Source organism: Panthera leo, chromosome F3 (genome assembly GCF_018350215.1).
Source record: "Panthera leo isolate Ple1 chromosome F3, P.leo_Ple1_pat1.1, whole genome shotgun sequence".
Classification (NCBI taxonomy): Eukaryota; Metazoa; Chordata; class Mammalia; order Carnivora; family Felidae; genus Panthera; species Panthera leo.
Genome location: NC_056696.1, coordinates 595,927 through 613,799, shown reverse-complemented (window position 1 = coordinate 613,799; position 17,873 = coordinate 595,927). Strand labels below are relative to the sequence as shown.

The following is a 17,873-nucleotide window of genomic DNA, read 5'->3' as shown; positions in this document are numbered from 1 at the left end:
ACTAAACGGAATATAAACTGAAGCCTTACTTTTTAAATTCACATATTTAATTGTGATATATCATGCATATTTCATTACTTTTCAAATTCCATTCTACAGAATTCCATTTCCCTACTCCTTTATTCACATTCAACAACTATGACATTGCTTCTTACAAGCAAGACTTCATTCTAGGAGCTCCAGGAGTCAAACAAGTGTGTTTCCTAACCTCCAGTAGCTTATAATGATTTAGGGGCTTTGAAATGAATATTTAACAAAATATCAGATGTCTGAAACTTTAAATTTTAGAATCAGACACAAGGACTAGGAGGAGATATTTTTAAAAGCTAGAATAGGAAAGATTTCTGAAATTAGAAATTTGACAACTTGGCTATGAAGAGCCTCTGCTCATAGAGCTACTCTTTTCAGCAAAATACATATTCTTCAGGGAGATGCACAATCTTAACTTACTCTTCATGGAGTTATATAAAAATACAGGGGAACACCTTTGTAAGGTAAACGTTGAGAAATAATGCAAACATCTAAATTTCTACATTTTCTAATATTATTTTCGTCTAAATATAGAACAAAGGATAGAGACCAAGGAAAATCCTGTATCTCACCAAAATAAAACTTGCCCGGGGCGGGGGCCACGTACAGAAGATACTCGGACCCAATAAGATTTCATTTAGGCATGAGTATTATCAGTCATGTTACTATCACAGTAAGAATCCTTATCCTTAACCAAATGTCGTATTTCCTCCATTATGGGAAAGCTTTTCCCAATATAATTTTACTGTCATTATATATTTTCCAGCCCATTCTTTTCTCAGCCTCCACCTCTAGGATTTACCAAAGTAAAACAAAACAAAACAAAAAATTCAACGCGTCATGTATCTGTAAAGTGGTTTGTTCTTGCTAACTTTCCATTACACACATAAAATGATGATGCACAGGCTACTCTTAAATTTTCAGAGTAAATAAGGGAGAGAACTAAATTCAGAGCAGGAAAGTGAGTTTCACAGGAGGGTACTTTACCTCGGTACCGAAATCTAAGTCTTGGCTAGCTGATGTAGGCCATGAATCATCAGGACCAGGTTTGTCGGAAAGCATTTAGAGCAAAAATATACAACAAAAACATGTTCATTTTTTTAAAAACAAAATTTCAAAAATTAAGGGAAAGGTCAGCTGTTTATTCAAGGAAGTTTCTTGGTATAATTAAAAGTTGGCCTCTGGTTTTTTCATTAAGTTTTATTTTAATTCCAGTAATAGTAACATCCAGTGTCTTATTAGTTTAAGTTGTACAATATAGTGATTCACCAACTCCATACTCACCCCGTGCTCATCATGACAAGGGCACTCCTTCATCCCCATCACCTCCTTCAACCCTCCCACCACTCACCTCCTCTCTGGAAACCATCTGTTTGTTCTCGGCAGTTAAGAGCCTGTTTCTTGGTTTGTCTCTCCCCTTTTTTTCCTCCCTTTGCTCACTCGTTGTCTCTTAAGTGCTACATGAGTAAAATCATATGGTATTTGTCTTTCCCTGACTTTGCTTAACATACTACTCTCAGGCTCCATCCAGGTGATTTCAAAAGGCAAGATTTCATCGTTTTATGGTTGAGTAATATTCCAGTGTGTGTGTGTGTGTGTGTGTGTATGGATATACATACACACACATACATACATATAGGACTTCTTTTTCGTTCACTCATTTGTCAATGGACCCTTGTGCTGGCTATTGGAAATAATGCTGCAATAAACACAGGGCTGCGTGTGTCCCGTGGAATTCGTGTTTTTGTATTCTCTTGGGTAGTATCCAGTAGTGCAATTACTGGATCATAGGAGAGTTCTGTTTTTAAGTTTTTGAGGAACCTCCATACTGTTTCCTACAGGGGCCGCACCCATTTGCATTTCCACCAACACAGCAAGAGGGTTCCTTTGTCTCCACATCCTCGCAAACACTTGCTTCTTGTGTCCTGGAGTTTAGCCATTCTGACAGGTGTGATGTGGTATCTCGTTGTAGTTTTGGGGAGCATCTTTTCATGTGCCTGTTGACCATCTGTATGTTGTCTTTGGAAAAATGTCTGGTTATGTCCACTGCTCATTTTTAAACTGGGCTTTTTTGGCGTGGGGGGTGTTGACTTGTATCAATCTTTTATACATTGTGGATACTACCCCTTTACTGGATTTGCAAAGTATTTGCAAACATGTTCTCCCATCCCAGAGGTTGCCTTTTAGTTTTCACGGTTTCCTTCACTGTGCAAAAGCTTTGTAGGTTCGTGTAGTCTCCCTAGTTTGTTCTCGCTTTATTTCCCTTGGCTCAGGAGACATAACTAGTAAAATGTTGCTACAGCCAAAGTCAGAGAAATGACGGCCTGTGCTCTCTTCAAGGATTTTTTATGGTTTCAGGTCTCACACTGAGGTCTTTAATTCATTTTGAGTTCATGTCTGTGTATGGTAAAGAAATTGGTCCAGGTTCATTTTTTGGCATGTGGCTTGTCCAGTTTTCCCAACACCATTTGGTGAAGAGAGTGCCTTTTCCCCACTGGATAGTCTTTCCTCTTTGTGGAAGATGAACTGACCATACAGTGGTGGATTTATCTCTGGGTTTTCGGTTCTATTCCATTGAGCTATGTGGCTAGGTTTTACGCCAGTACCCATCATACTGTTTGGATTACTACAGCTTTGGAATAAAACTTGAAATCTGAGATTGCGATACCTCCAGTTTTCTTCTTTCGCAATATTGCTTTGGCCATTCAAGGTCTTTGTGGTTCTATACAACGTTTAAGATTGACTGCCTAGCTCTGTGACAAATGCTGTTAGTATATTGACAGGGATTGCATTACATCTGTAGATTGCTTTGGGTAGTGTAGACACATTCAAAATATGTATTCTTCCCATCTATGAACATCAGATGTCTTTCTCTTTCTGTCAACTTCAATTTCTTTGATCAGTGTTTTACGGTTTCCAGAGTACAGGTCTTTCAAAATTTGGACCCCGTTTTAAAAAAGCTTTCAGTTCTCTATTTTGCCTCCACCTCTCCTAACCTGTGAAATCTCCAGGAAAGACCCAGTCTGAGTTTCCATGACCAAGTGTGACTGGCAGGGAATTCTCTGAAATGGTTGAAAATTAAATCTATAAACGTTACCACAATGACTTCTCACCTCACATCTGTCAGAATGGCTCAGTTTCACCACACAGGAAACAACAAGGGTTGCTCAGGTTGTGGAGAAAAAACAACCTTTACGCACCGGTCGTGGGATGTAAACTGGTATCGTCATAGTGAAAGACAGTATGAACGGGCCTCAACAAATTAAAAATACAAATACCATGGGATCCACTAATTCCACTACTGGGTATTTATTTACCCAAGGGAAATGGAAATACTAATTTGAAAAGACATATGCACCCCTATCTTTATTATAGCATTATTTACAATAGACAAGATATGGAAGCAACCCAAGTGTCCACCAATACATGAACAGACCACATACACACAAACACAAACACACACACACACACACACACACACACACACACACACACACACACACACTGGAATATTACATAGCTATAAAACAGAATGAGATCTTGCCATCTGCAACATCATGGATATACCTAGACGGTATGAGGCTAAGTGAAATAAGTCAGAGAAAGACAAATCCTATATGATTTCACTTCTATGTAGAATCTAAAAAGGGGAACAAATGAGCAAACAGAGAAAAAGCAGAAACAGACCCATAAATGCAGAGAATTGACTGTTGCCAGAAGAGAGGGCCGGTGGGGGGTTGGACAAAGTGGGTGAAGGGGAGAGGGAAGTTCAGGGTTCCAGTTATAGAATGAATAAATCACAAGGCTCAAAGGTACAGCACAGGGAATCTAGTCAGTGGTATCGTAATAGCATCATACATTAACAGACGGGAGCTACGCTTATGGCAAGCATCGTGGAACATCCAGAGTTGTTGCATCACATATTACATTGTGTGTCAGGTAGACCTCCGTTTAAGTAAATATACCAAAGTTAAGGTTTCTATGATATGAGTGGAAGTACTAACTAGAGAATTAAAGATCAAAACTTACCAAGGCCAACTCTTTTCCTCCACTGGTCTTGCCTTATTTAGGTCCATAATAACTAGCAAGACCTTCCAAGCCTTCAGGGGCATTCAGCTACCCAAGGAGAGAGACTGCGAACAAAATGGTCCTGGTAGTTGTGCCTCTATTTCTCTATACGCTGCCTGAATATTTTCTTCCCGATGAGCTCCCACTCCTACATCACTCTTCCACACGGTTCAGTGGCATTCTCCAACCTTTCAATCTTTAGCCTATGAAGGCACACACTCCTACAACAAGGATGGGCTCAAATGACCGAGGGTAGGAGCCATGTCCTGCTCCTGGAGAACAAGCGAATTGGGAGTCTCAGTCATCCACACAGTCACCTCAACATAGGCATGTTATCACCTATCCAGATGAAGCTCCCTTACTGATTTGACAAGTCAGTCCTACCCCTGCCCAGCCCTACAGGTACATGGGAAGGGCATCACAGATTTAGGAAAAGAGGTGGAGTGAGGAGACAGCTTGCCTCGGGCCATACATCTCTGTTGTTCAGAATCTCCATCTCCCACCCCCAATTCCTTGAGAGGATCTAAGCCATTCTCCCTAACTTTGGGTGGAAGTCGATGATATCATACTTCTATTTGCTGTAAACAGACTCTTCCCAGCAGTGCAAATGATTTTTAATCTCTCTCATCAGAAAATCTGAGGTATGCTCACACCTTCAATGAAACCAACACACACAGGAGCAGAAACCTGGTCAGGACCCTCTTGAACTCTCTATTTGAATATGCCTTTCTAAACAACTCCCCGAATCCTGGGTCCTTCATTCCTGTCATTTACCTATATCTCACTGGGCAAAAACCCCCATATTCTGACATCTCTTCTAAAACTCTTATTCCCACCTAACTCAGTGTTGTTCTTCTTGAAACCTGGTCTCTTCTGCTAATTCGATGCTTACCCTCCTTCACTGTATTCATTAGACCCACTCCCCAGCTTTCTATTATTTAAATTTTGCCGGCAAGGTGAAGAAAAAAAAAACGAAGAAAAGGAAGAAAGAAAGAGAGAGAGAGAGAGAGAGAGAGAGAGAGAGAGAGAAAGAAAGAAAGAAAGAAAGAAAGAAAGAAAGAAAGAAAGAAAGAAAGAAAGAAAGAAAAGAACCCAAATTGAAATCTCATTACGGTCACTTATCATATCCAAATAGGTCACTTCAATCCCTTTGAGTTTCAAATTCTCCATGGAAACAACCATTGGGCAAGGAGGTTAAATGTAGGTTGACGTACCAGAGGGTATTTTGATGAATTAATCTCTGAGGTTCCTTAAATCGTGAGATTCTAAGTGCTTCTGATTTGGCCTCTGGAAAAATGGAGAGTCCTTCACTGGCAGAAGTGGAAAAATTAATGGAAAAAAAAAAGGAATACCAAGAAAATCAGAGAGAAAGTAAAAAGGCAAAAACACAGTACAGAAAAGTCATGGGAAAAACATCTCCAAAAAAAGAAAAAGCTTCCTAGAACTAGTCAAGGGTACTAGCCCAAAGGGAAACCAGACTGGGAACTTAGGCAACAGAGAATCATATAGCAATATCCTCGAAAGAGAGGCTGAATTTAATTAACATAACATGGTCTACAACTAGATATCCTTCCCTTACAGAAAAATGATTTGTCTCAGAAGAGGAGATATCACCATATCTAAGGCGCTGCCTGACGAGATCTTGCTTATTATGTGAAAGCGGTGACACCATGGTCATAGCTGACATCCACCCTAAAATCTCTGATGGCAAAAACATGGGAGTAGTTACCACTGCACTAATTATTTTGTTAACACTAGTGGTCAAATATATAAGGGCAAATGCTTGGACTAACCTGGGTTCTTAAGAAAACCCTAAATTAGATTTCCGACATCATTACCTTTGACATTCTGAGTTGATCTGCCCTAGGATCCGGATCTTCATCTCAGTGCTGCTGAGGAACCAAGGAATGGATGTGGAAGCTTCACGGGCTAATGGGCAAAGCCCCTCAGCTACCCATTAACTATGGAATCATGGCGCGAGTAATCAACTTCCCTAAACCACACTTGCCAAAGAAATAAAAAGTAGGCTACAATAACACAGCTACTTTGCAAATCTATGCAACGACTATATAACTGAACGGATGTTACGCATAGGATATAGTGTCTAGTCCAGGGTAGAACACTCAACAACTGCTTTTGTTCTCTGCATTCCCTTAGGAAACACATCATTTTCAGTTCATTCATTTCCTTTCCTTTCCTTTTCCTTTTCATTTCATTTCATTCCTTTATACTTTCAGAGTGAGTGCACACAGAAAGAGGGAAAGATATCCCACGGAGCCTGTCAGCGCAAAACCCGACGTGGGGCTTGAACTCACAAACCTGAGGTGAAATCAAGAGTCACACCCTTAACCGACTGAGCCACCCAGGTGCCCCAACAAATGTCATTTTTACAAATCCATACAAATCCTACCTGGTTATAGAGTCTTCCTCAGCATTCTTATCTGCTCCTAAAGAAGAAAGCAAAATACATGTTAAATCAACAGAATTCCCCACCCTTCAGTAGAGACTGTTCAGTTTTAGGATGAAACACCCCCTCACAAAGTGGGCTCTATAGCTATTGTCCTTTGCAGCATGGCCAAACCACAGCAAACAGACTCTCCCTGGCCTTATTTCCAATGGCAAGGTAAGAAGGAAAGATTTGGCATTCCAGTTAAAGTTCTAACCTCTTGAGACTGTCTCCTTCCATTGCTAGAGCGTCTTTCTAGACCCACCGCACATCACAGAGGAGGATGATCCCAATGTGAGTGCTATGTAGTGGTTCATGATGTCATTTTTCTCAACCCTCCCCATTAGGTGACACACATCTAGAGCAATCATGATTTTTTTCATGGAAGGCATAGGTCATCAGACCCTCTCCTGATGAGCAACAAAACAAAACAAAGGGCAAAGAATGTCTTGAATGCCTACCTTCAATGACCAGGGAAGTTTAACTTTCTAAACATTCAAAGATATCCACTGTATGATTCTAGCTATATGACACTCTGGAAAGAGCTAGGCTACGGAGGTAAGGGTTGGGGTGAATGTAGGGATAAAGGGGCACAGCACAGAGGACTTTTAAGGCAGTGAAACTCTTTCACACGATACCACAAAGGTGGATTCACATCATTACACATTTGTTAAAACTCATAGGATGTATAACACCAAGGCTGAACACTAATGCAAATTAGAGACTTGGCCTCAAAATGAAGAGTTAGTGTCCATATAAAATGCACCACTGTTCTCAGGGTGCCTGGGTGGCTCAGTTGGTTCAGCGTCCAAGTCTGGATCTGAGCTCAGGTCATGATCTCACAGTTCATGGGATCAAGTCCTGCATCAGGCTCTGTGCTGACAGCACAGGATTCTTTCTCCCCTCTCCCTCTGCCCTTTTGCTGCTCACACACATGCATGCTCTCTCGCTCAAAACTAAACAAAGGAACTGAAAAAAATATACTACGAAAAATGGACCACTGTCGTGCAAGATGTTGACAACAGGGGAGGCTAGGCGTGTACGGGGGTATGGTATATGGAGACTCTCTGTACTTTCTATTATATTTTGCTGTGAACTTAAAACTTGTGTAAAAAATAAGGCTTCTTAAATGTATAGAACAACACCAACAACAAGACATGGTATCCACTGAAGCTACTCTTAGCATATATTAACGCATGATACAGTCACCTTGAAAATGAAGATAGTGGGGCGCCTGGGTGGCATAGTCGGTTAAGCGTCCGACTTCAGCCAGGTCACGATCTTGCAGTCCGTGAGTTCGAGCCCCGCGTCAGGCTCTGGGCTGATGGCTCGGAGCCTGGAGCCTGTTTCCGATTCTGTGCCTCCCTCTCTCTATGCCCCTCCCCATTCATGCTCTGTCTCTCTCTGTCCCAAAAATAAATAAAAAACGTTGGAAAAAAAAATTTTAAAAAAAGAAAATGAAGATAGAGATCAAAGTAACACAGTAGGGGGACTGTCTCCCATATGGAAGTATATGAAAATACATAAAGCAAAATGCACACATACAAAAGTTATTTGTATACTTAGGCAAGAAAACAATTGGTGAATATGATCAAATATCTTATAACTATAAACAGGGATTCAGCACTATAGGAATCAAACCTGGGTTTTCCATATAATTAAGAGATTTCATTCTAATTTTAAATCAAAAATCATTATGTTGATCGTATCTAAGAATCATAATGAAAGCTTAGCCACATAAAAAAAGATTATAATGAACTAATATTGCCCTAGTAATTTTTGTGCAAATACCTACCTCATATGGATGATGAAACTGAAACCAGTACCATGGTAACCATCATATTACTTGCTAGTAAAATAAAATCTTAAGACAGCACCAAAAATTAAGTCAGGGCTATAATTCCTATGCAGAACAGGTTTCATCCAGCGGGCCAAAGATGGCTACCCTCCGAACATCCTACTTGAATGACTGGCCCTTGGTGGTTCCCTGGGATCTTGGATCTCAGGAGGGTTCCCACCATTCCCGAGCTGGTTAAGAGTCGCTCACTCTGCCTAAGTGCTGGTACAATCAATGTGCTTCAGGCCGTACACTTGATTTCCTTCTGGAAACCTGGAATTTGGGGACATGCTAAGGAGAAGATGCCTATGTGATTAGCATCTGATGAAACCTCGGGCACTGAGTATCCATAAGCCTCGTACTGGCAGACAACATTTCACTTCTGCTGCCCTAATTTCATGCTGGAGGAATTCAGCACATCCTGCTAACTCCATAGAGAAAGGGTTCCTGGAAGCCTGCGCTTGGTCTCCTCTGGCCTTCACCCCATGCACCTTTCCTCTGTGGTGATTGGCCTTTCAGCCTGTCCGCATACCAAACCATAGGCACGAGTACAAGTATATGCTGAGTCCTGTGAGCTCTTCTAGTCAATAATCAAATCTGGGTGTCGTTAGGGTGCCTCCAACACAACTGTGTTATATGACATTTTTATTATTTGGGTTGATGTCTTACACGTGGTTACAGTCAGAAGGTTATGTCACAGAATACTTTTCCTGGAAACTCTTTTCCTTGGTATTTGTTGAAAATTCCTACATTCCTATATACCCATTTGAAGAAAGGTTTAAAAGGAATAGATGAAATCATGTCAGAAAGTGTGAAACAAGCAACAATCCTATTTTACTCAGAAAAAAAACCAAAAGAGAATCCTGGTGGTTGCCACTATGTTCTACCATATACAAGTTCCTCTCAAATATGAAAAATCAGTTAATCTTCTCCCACTAACTAGGACTTAGTTCATTTTTTCTGGCAGATAGGAATCAAGAGAAGTAACAGGGATTGTTCTAGAAAAAACCAGAACTATCAGACCCAGTATAACAACATACTACTGATTATAGTGTTTTGTTTCTTTTCCTTAATTTCTTAGAAAATTAAAAATATAGTTCACCTATTAAAGGCAGTTATTGCCAAGATATTCAAAAAGTCATAATTACTGTGTCCTCATTCCTGCTGCTCTCCTCTGTTCATCTGATAAAGTCCTACTCATTCTTCATGCCCAATTTAAATGCTGGCACACAACCTGTAAATCTCTGAATCTTCTGAGAGTTCTCTCTTACCCCCTAACTTTTGATATTCAGGAATCACAAATTCGTATTAACTATACTGTTTCGGTCTCTGCTTTATCTTTCCCCTGCCAGTGCCGTAGTCAAACATGAGTTCTTAACTGATGATTTTCGCAGGGAAAAAAAAAGGCACCACATATTATTCTTATTTCTTAAATGACTAAAAAAAGTTAACCAAAACAAATGAGAAAGACACAAGGCCCAGAAAAAAAATTAACGGAATAAATTGAACCCCCTGACGTTTTCAATCTACACAGCTGAAAGTTTCATAATGGACTAATACTAGGCTAAGAAAACAGGAGCTTCCTCTGCCTCCCAGTCTCTATATGTGGTTTCCTATAACCTATCCTCCATATGAGGCTTCAGCAAACTACGGCCACAGGCCAAATCCAACCTGCCATCTGGTTCTGTAACAGTGTTTTCTTGGGGCATAGTCCCATGTCTTCACTTACATATTGCTATGGCTGCTTTCACACTACAAGGGCAGAGCTGAGAGACCACATCACCTAAAATATTCACTGGCTCTTTAGGAAAAAGGCTTGGTGATCTCTATTTTATGCATCAACCAGAGTGTCCCAACTCAAATCTAATCTTATTAGTCTTCTGCTTCAAATTCTCCAAAATCCCTGCATCAAATACTGCTGGCTCCCTCCCTAAGAGCCATTCCGTATTCTTCATTCTTGCTAGAGAATCACAACTTTATTGGGATATTTATTGTCTCCATACACAGAGAAGGTGGCCTCACCCTGGCTTCAAAAAGAGAAAGGATTATTCTAAGCTAATCACAGTACCTGATTTACCAGGGACCCGTTGAGGAATGAGTGTGTGACCTAACCTAGTCTTTAAAATGTTAGAGGAAGTCTACTGCAAGCCTCTTCCCAGTGAAAAGAAACACCGAAAGAAAAGCAGTCTTTCCCACCCACTGGGTGTTCCCATGAGAATATGATACCTGGAGCCGTTGCTATTAGCCACCCCCGAAAGGAGAAATAAAAATACCACCAACTCCAAAACTGAACAAGAGACGACTGGCATCCTGATGACATCACTGAACCATCAAAACATTTCTGGTTCCTACTGCTTTAGTCACTGATAGAAGTCACCTATTATTTGCCGCTAAAAGCATTCTACCGAAGAAATTTCCCAAGGCCTATCGGGTAAGATCCACTCCTTTCTAGAGCACTAACAAACTTCCATAAGCTTGTCTTACCTAGGTATTCACCTCATTCCCAACCATTGCCACAGCACACGTTTTCTACCAGCAAAACCCAGCTGCTCCTAAATCCTGCTAAGTTCACTCGTACACCTTCGCCTCTGCACTGCTGTGTACTCCGCCAAACACGTAATCGCGATAGTTTACAAACACTGTCAAACACACCAATGTTGGTCCTTCTGCCTCTCTACCTGGCAAACTGAACTACTCACTCTGCACGCTTACCGTAGATTCTACCCAGTCTTTGAAAACTCGGATTCCTCACCGGGAACTTACGGTAACTGGAACAAATGCCAATACAAAATAACAATGATAAGTATAAGCTCTACGAGACTGTGGCACCTAGAAAGCACTAAATAGAGTAAATAATACAAAGGACGGTGGTAACAACAAACTCCTGGGGTGCAGAGACTGGTTTTGGAACGTTCGTATTCTACAACAACAGCATAACACTTAGTAGCTAACAGGCACTTAAGAGTTACTTGTGAAGTGAACAAATGGCCATGAATAAAAATGAATTCCTTTGAAAATTACTTTTAAAAACCACAGAAAGTTTTCTGTTTCAAAAACCCCAGGGACAGCTCTATTCTGTTATGAGCACCTTAAGGATCCAAACACTGTCTGCTCGATCTCTGTCTTTCCTGTAACTTCCAAAACTAACTTACAGACGGTCTTTGGTAACAGCCTACCAAGTTAAAGCTTTCTTCCTACTTTTCAGATGGTACAGTGCACTAGTGCCCGGCTTCGGCTCAGGTCATGATCTCACGGTTTCTGGGTTTGAGCCCCGCATCGGGCTCTGTGCTGACAGCTTAGAGCCTGGAGCCTGCTTCGAATTCTGGGTCTCCCTCTCTCTCTGCTCCTCCCCCACTCCTGCTCTGTCTCTCCTTCTCCTTCAAAAATAAATAAAAACAGTGAAACATTTTTTAAATAGAAAAAAATTAAAAAGCAACTGACTGTTATGCCAACAGGTCCAGAAAGAAGGGTGGGAGGTGTCTCTGGGCAAGGCTGTGACAGGCAGGGATGTGCCTCCTCTGAACCCAGAAAATGGGGAGAAGGAAGAGTTGACTTGACTCCCGGATTTCTAGGCAAAGAGCTTCCCTACGCCACTCCACTGGAGCCTGGCTCTCTGATCCTGGGGGGAGATATTCCCCAAAGAGGTGGGCAGGGAAAGGGAAGGAGAGAGGAAGTCGGCTTTGTGGGACATGGGCTTGTGGCCATGCCCTCAGGGGGCACCCGGGCTGAACAAAGGGCTGACAAACAGAAGACCTGAACTTGTCCTTTACTTGTTCTCTGCCCTTGGGACATCATTTATTCTCTCTGGGCCAGTTTTCACATCCGTGCGATGGAAATCACGGCACCACCCGTGCTGACATTGCAGTGCTGCGGAGACGTGGATGGACACGTTTGGGTTATGACACGTAAAAGCCCGGCTCTGATGTCAGACGGACCTGGGGGTGAAGTCCCTGGCTCCGCACCCTGTCGGCCGTGTGCTCTTGAGCAACTCACGCCTCCCCTCCAAGCTCGGTTTCTCTGTCTCTAAAGTGGGGACGGTGGCACTCACCTCAGAAAGTTACCTGTCCACACAAGGTACGGCACAGAGTAGCCCCCAGTAAATGGAAGTTCTGATTCCTGAAACGATGTGCCCCAAGAAATACAGAATTCACAATCAGCCACCAACTCCCTACTGTAAGCCGTGCCTTCTGACTGCAGATCCGGAGTCAATGGGCGCTAGAGGCCTTCTGCCCAAATCTGCAAGGTTCTGTCCCTGCCCCCCTGAGGCACCCAGGGGGAGGCCACACAGGTCCCTCTGATCAGGCGATGGCCTTGGCCTCCTGTCAGGCAGAAAGCTCATTCCATGCCCCAAACTCGGCTGCTCCCAGGGGAGAGGATGCACGCCCACACCTCTGGTCACCAGGGGCAAAGTATACCCACCCCACCACCCCAACCCCCCTCCCCGAGGCCAATAATCCAAACTAGACTGACTTGGGTGGGACCTCCAAGGACGCTCCTTCTCCACATGTGGAAACTGAGTCCTTGAGAGGGGAAAGGACTTGTCCGGGGCATCGAGGGAGCTGCTGGCAGAGCTGGGACCAGGGTCCCAGCTGGAGCCCTGCCCAGAGGCAGATGCCTTGTTCACACATTCTTCTGCCTGTGGCCCCCACTCCCAGTTGAACAGCCAACCATTTCCTTGAAAACACAGCCATTCCAGTTGCAAACATCTGGAGAGCACATATCACAACCAGGTTTGGTTGAACAATGAGCCAAGAGTCTGCAGGTTTTTAACCTGAAGGCTTTTGGGGGAGGTGCTAGAGACACCCTCCCCTAACATAGTCCTCAGAATATTGTGGGTCTGTATGTTTTGTTGGAAGGTGGTCTATCTACACAGAGCTTTCTTCAGGTGCCCACAGGGCCTCTAAGAGGGCTAAACTGGAAACATCTGGGCCTTTCCGAGGAATTCCACACATCCCACCTTATTCCGAAATGAGAGAATGAGGGGCGCCTGGGTGGCTCAGTCGCTTAAGCGTCCGACTTTGGCTCAGGTCATGATCTCGCGGTCTGTGAGTTCCAGCCCCGCGTCGGGCTCTGTGCTGACAGCTCACAGCCTGGAGCCTGCTTGGGATTCTGTGTGTCCCTCTCTCTCTGACCCTCCCCCGTTCATGCTCTCTCTCTGTCTCAAAAATACATACACGTTAAAAAAATTTAAAAAAGGAAGAAACGCTAGAATCCACAGTCAGCCCTGGAGCTGATTCTTTCAACAACGCGGGACGTGCCACACCTAGAGAGACCTACACGCAGACACATATGCCCGAGCTTTCTGAGCAGGGAGGGGCAGCAACCGGTCCCGGCTTCAAGGCTGTCCTTTGGGGGCTGTCTGCCCCCAGGCGGGGAGGGGCTTCTTGGTGCTCAGTGCCGACACCAGATGCGGACACCCTCAACACACACCCACAGGCACAGAAGTGAGGCCAGCCCCCAAGGGCTGCGGGCATTTGTGGCCTCAGGCTGAGGACTCAGGATACAGGGCTGGGGCAGCTCAGCAGTGGCGGGGCCCCAGGAGGTGAAGTCACATAAGGAAGGCAACAGACTCACACACGATCACACGCACGTGGTCACGGCCTCTCCCACGTCCACAGAGACTCATGCATCACACAGATGCACCTCACACTCACGGAAACACATCAACACACAGACCCGTGTACACGCAGTAAGAAGATGGACGCGCATATCTCCAGACCGAGGCACAGACATTCTCAGAGGCACACACTCACAGCCACACGTCCTCGCCCACACAGGCGTGTGCATGCTTTACACACACGCACACACACAGTCCAAGCATCTAAATGCTTCCCAGGAACCAACCACTATGGATTCTCCCCTCTGCGGGCAGTCCAGGGCTAGAAGCCAAAGGCTGGCCTGGGTTCCCAGTTGGCCCCCAGGAGAGGGAAGGGGCAGAGGGACAGCTGAACCTTGCTTGCTTCTCACTCTACTGCATGTGGGGGTGGGGTAGGGGCTAAGGGACACCCAGCTGCCAAAACAGCAGGGGACGAGCCCACAAATGCAGTAACCCACTTGCCAGGGGCTTTCAGGGGTGGGGGCGGGGGGAGTCTCTTGGCTCCTGGGGGTGGCTCCAAGCATTGAGAATTTGCGGGAAAGGGCAGATCTGGGATGAGGGGCATTTTTCCAGTGAACCTTTCCCCCCTTCCGAAGTCTGGTCCCCCTTCTGCAGCTCCATTCAGCCCCCCACCACCCAATACGCCCAGTCAGCACCCCCAGGCGCTGGCCTCACCTGACTGAGACGCAACCACAAGAGGAGGTCCTACCCACACATATCCAGGGGTGCCCCACACGCGGGGGGCCCTCCCGCTGCACCCGCCCCGGCACGCAGCATAAAAACATCCAGAGTCCCCCTATACCCCCACCCCCAAACTCAGCCGCCTTCAGTTCCGCGGGAGGGACGTACCCAGCCAGGTGAGCCCCAAACCGGAAATGGCCGTCCCGCCGCCGAAACCGGCTACCTCTCCTTCCAGACCCTTCCCCGGGGGGCTTGGAAGCCCCCTCCCCCAGGATCGCGCCCCGAGCCCCCGCCCCCGCCTCCGGCACCCACCTCCTTCTTGACGGTGCGCGGCAGCCTCTGTCGAGGGTCGGCCTGTGGGACGAGACGAGGGGGCCCGCGGTCAGCCGAGCGCTGGGGACGGGGCCGGGGCTGCCGTCCCGCCGCCCGCTCGCCCTGCGCCCGCTTAGCTGCGGCGCCGGAGGCCACGGCCGCTCGCGCCGCGTTCCACGCCCAGGCGGCGGCGGTGCCGGCTCTCTGGCTGCGAGGCTTCAGCCGCGTTGGGGCGGGGCCGAGCGCCCGGTTACGTCAGGCCGCGCCGCGCCGACGCTCGCGCGGAGGAGGAGGGGGGAGGGGAGGAGGAGGAGGGGGGAGGAGGGGGGGAGGGAGGAGGGGGGAGGAGGAGGAGGAGAAGGAGCCGCCGCCGCCGCGCAGCCTGGCCCTCGGCGGGAAGGTCCTCGGGGCGACGCACGCTCTGGGCCCCTACCACCCGCAGCCCCGCCTCCGCGGGAAGCCCCGCCTCCCACGCCCGGCGGCCCGGCTACCGCTCCCCCTCCTTCGGGCAGGGCGGAAATGCATCCTTCGTTCCTGGAGCAGCTCCTGGCCGGGCTGCAGGGAAGTGGCCTGAGGCGGTGGAGCCTGGTACGGACACGCTCCAAGCCCCGTGGTTCCCGTCTTTAAAATGGATGTAATAGCGGCGCCTGGGTGGCTCAGGCGGTTGAGTGTCCGCCTTCGGCTCAGGTCACGATCTCATGGTTCGCGGGTTCGAGCCCCGCGTCGGGCTCTGTGCTGACAGCTTAGAGCCTGGAGCCTGTTTCCGATTCTGTCTCCCTCTGTCTCTGCCCCGACTCCGCTCCTGCTTTGTCTGTCTCTAAAATAAACAAACATTAAAATATATGTGTATGTATAAAATGGGTGTAATAGGACCGCCTCTTCGGAACGATACCAGACATAAACGAGATAGTGAATGTAAAGCACTTAACAGACACCTAGGAAAAAACACCAGCAACCATAAAAGCTGCCATCATCATCATCATCATCATCATCATCATCGGGTCTTCCAAGATACAGTGGCTCTCCACCCAGACTGGCCAGGCCTTGCGTGGCTCCCTCCCCCACACGCAGGTCACTGCGAGAGTGGCAGAGAGGGATCCTTCCAGGACCCCAATAGGGCACTTGCCTGCCAGGACTGAGTCAGCCAAGACCCTTTGCGACCAACGCTCGTTCCACCAAGTTCCTGACCGCGTCCACCCAGACGGCAACTCGGGTTTACAAACGTTTATTGACACCTACCACATGCCAGGTTACTGTACTGAGGATACGGAAGTGAGCAAGATGGGCAAAAGCCTGCCCTCACAGGGCGTGGGAGGTAGACAGAAAAATAAATAAGCAGATGATGTGGTATGTTGGAAGTTTCTGGAGAAAACTGAAGTAGGCAAAGAGGACAGGTGTATTTTTTTTTTTAATTTTTTTTTTTAACGTTTATTTATTTTTGAGACAGAGAGAGATCGAGCATGAACGGGAGAGGGGCGGAGAGAGAGGGAGACACAGAATCGGAAGCAGGCTCCAGGCTCCGAGCCATCAGCCATCAGCCCGGAGCCCGACGCGGGGTTCGAACTCACGGACCGTGAGATCGTGACCTGAGTTGAAGTCGGACGCTTAACCGACTGAGCCACCCAGGCACCCCTAGGACAGGTGTATTTTTGAAGTAGGGTGCCTGAGGGAGGCCCTGTGAGGAGATGCCATTGAGCAAAGAAGAGAAGAGTAGATTGGGGGATTTCTGGAGGAAGAGCATTCCAGGCAAAGGGAACAGCAAGTGCAAAGGCCCTGAGGTAGGAGGGTGCCGCTGGGTGGGACAAATAGCTAGGAGGCCAGTGGGGCAGGAGTGGCATGAACAAGAAGGATTGGCAGTCTTCCAAGGTCCTGTTAAGGCCTTGAAGGCCACTTAAAGGACTTGCATCCTGCCCTCAAGAGCCCCCCGGGTTTCAGCCCTCCGGTCACTAGGACTGGGGACAGCTCAGAGCAGCCCTCTTGCTGAGGAGATTCAGAGTCCCTTGTCTCCATTTGTCAGTGCCATAAGCCAGAGAAGATGATTTTCACTAGCCTAGGGAAAAGAAAAGAAGCTGGAAGGATAATGGGCATTCCCAGAGTCCAAGGGGGGCCTGGAGGACTGGGCTGAAAGCAAGGTAGCTCCACAAAGAGAGACCCTTGGGAATAGTCACCTGGCAAGGACAGAGTGGTTAGGGTGCCACCACTCAGGTGGAAGGAGCTCCAGGGGTTGGAGGTTCCCGTTCCAAGGAGGGAGCATCCTACTGGCCTGGCCTGAGACCTACGCCTGCTTCTTGCTGGGCAAGGGGAGTCTCAGCCACAATCCCACCACCCCACTATCTCCAGTGAGAGTCCCCGGGGAGCACAGAGAATGTGAAATGGTTGCGTGGTAGCCAACACCCCCCCCCCTCATATACTAGAACCATATATTGAGGACCTGCTGTGTGCCAGCCACTGCATTAAGGGCTTTAGAGTTTGGGTTGCCTGCTTTCAACACAACACGGACATGAGCCCAAGCTTCACTTTTGGCCTTAGAAACCAGGTACGGTCACCAAGTTTACTTTCCTGCCACCAACACCAATCTTGGTCATCAGAATTCTTAGTAAATGACATATACGAGCATTCCCTTGTGTCTTCAAAAACCTCTTACTTTTATTCCCTGGACGGGGGTGGGGAGGGTAGAGGCACTCTTTTGGTTGCTGCCCACATGTGTCTTTCCCAAACTGCAATTCTGAGACCCCAGATAAATAACTTTGTTTTTATTTCACCTCTGCCTCTTCTCTCAGTTGACAGATTACATCCTGCATCGCTAAGTAGGAATGCACAAATGCTTTCTTCACAGCTTCTAGGCCTCTTAATTTTGATACAATTTGAAACCTGTGGGGGTGGTGGGCGGAGGAATTCAAGCA

General features: G+C 46.5%; 1 long non-coding RNA gene across 15 annotated transcripts in view; it reads right to left on the bottom strand.

Moving 5' to 3' along the window:
* LOC122211999 overlaps positions 1-15,222 on the bottom strand; it is a 37,351-nt gene extending 22,129 nt beyond the window's left edge. For 5 of the 15 annotated variants that reach the window (XR_006198934.1, XR_006198929.1, XR_006198938.1 and 2 more), the window contains exons 1-4: positions 14,971-15,222; positions 6,509-6,545; positions 5,937-5,987; positions 5,313-5,403 (exon numbers count right to left, since the gene is read on the bottom strand). This is a non-coding gene — a long non-coding RNA (uncharacterized LOC122211999). Of the gene's footprint in view, positions 1-4,059; positions 4,371-5,312; positions 5,409-5,936; positions 5,991-6,508; positions 6,546-12,429; positions 12,498-14,970 lie in introns of all 15 variants that reach the window. The other 10 variants (XR_006198933.1, XR_006198932.1, XR_006198935.1 and 7 more) reach the window with 10 other exon arrangements.
* Between the last annotated feature and the right edge of the window lie 2,651 nt (positions 15,223-17,873).